Source organism: Octodon degus, unplaced genomic scaffold, assembly GCF_000260255.1.
Source record: "Octodon degus isolate 3935 unplaced genomic scaffold, OctDeg1.0 scaffold00477, whole genome shotgun sequence".
In the NCBI taxonomy this organism is placed as follows: domain Eukaryota; kingdom Metazoa; phylum Chordata; class Mammalia; order Rodentia; family Octodontidae; genus Octodon; species Octodon degus.
This window is the reverse complement of record NW_004525053.1, coordinates 170898-172422: the sequence shown is the minus strand read 5'-3', so window position 1 is coordinate 172422 and position 1525 is coordinate 170898. Positions and strand designations below refer to the sequence as shown.

At 34.0% G+C, this 1525-nt stretch overlaps 1 pseudogene; it reads left to right on the top strand.

Annotated features, from left to right (window-relative positions):
• LOC105741344 overlaps window positions 1–1525 on the top strand; it is a 105093-nt pseudogene that overhangs the window by 739 nt on the left and 102829 nt on the right.

Genomic DNA, 1525 nt, shown 5'->3' with positions numbered 1-1525 from the left:
CATCTGCTTCATGGAAAGTCCCTAAGTAAAGAATACACAACATCAAGAAGAAATCCAAACTCAGACTGGGAGAGGAATCAAGGAACTAACTTTTTTCTCCATAATTTTATTGATAAATAGCAATGAGACAGTTTCAAATAAATTGGTAGGATAGTTTCAATAATTAACACATTGTATACATTCTTCCTAGTGGCTAATTGCTGTATAAGATGCGGACTTGATATCCTATTTACAAACACCATTAGAACAAATCACTCTATTCATTACGAGAATGAAACTATATATCTATCTTAACCACTTTGAATACACAGATACAAAATGGACATTCATCTGTATCCCCCTTTTTTGTTAAGTTCCGTTATTTGAATATTATAGGTGTGTAAACTCAGCAAAGTATTCTAAAAGAGTCCAGTAGCCCATAATAGTATTGGGTCTTCCACTTCACTGGCAATGTCAGAAATTGTTGACCTGATTCCCCTACAGCTCAACATAACACCATGGCTTTTATTTTTTTTTTTCTGAGAACATTTACTTATTGTTTATTTCAGTTAGTAATGCTCAATTATACAACACAATTTATGTAATTCAAAACTCTCATCAAAATTATTGAATTTAATGTAACCTTTTCTTCCACACCTTGTATCATACTGGGTATTATGAAACTTTGAAAATTATGCCTGTCCAAGATGTAACATATCCTTATAGGTGTTTTAGAATTACTAGAGTGAGAAAATCTTTTGTTTTTTGGCATAATTTTATTGAAAAACAAATAGCAATGAGACAGTTTCAAATCAAATCACTAGAACAGTTTCAGTAATTAACACACTGCATACATTCTTCTTAGTGGTTAATTGCTGTACAAGATGTGGATTTGATATCCTATTTACAAACACCATTAGAACAAATCCCTCTATTCATTAACAGAATGTAACTATATATCTATCCTAACCACTTTGAATACTCAGATACAAAATGGACATTCATCTGTATACCCTTTTTTTGTTAAGTTCCGTTATTTGAATATTATAGGTGTGTAAACTCAGCAAAATATTTCAAAAGAGTCCAGAAGCCTATAATAGCATTGGGTCTTCTGTTTAACTGGCAATGTCAGAAATTATTGACCTGATTCCCCCACAGCTCAAAATAACAGCATGGCTTTACTTTCTATATTTCATCTTCATACTTTTCTACTGGATGGATAAGACCAAGGAAAAGCAGGACCTATGCAACAAGAGTTGTAGCTTTTGGGTCTGATAAGGTCAGTGAAATCTCCTTAGGATTTATCCTGAGATCCTGTACCTCAGAATGTAGAACCATTGTCAGTGTCATCCATGTGGATGATTCACGGCCATTTCTTGGCCAATGTGCTCTCTGTGAAAGCCTGAGAGAATATCTTCTCTCCATGTGACTCTCCTTAGGCACACTCTACATCATCGATCACTTTCCTCTTTGTCCCCATAATCATCTTGATTAGAAAATTTGGGACACTACCGAGGTACATGACATTACAGTTCAAGTTCTCATA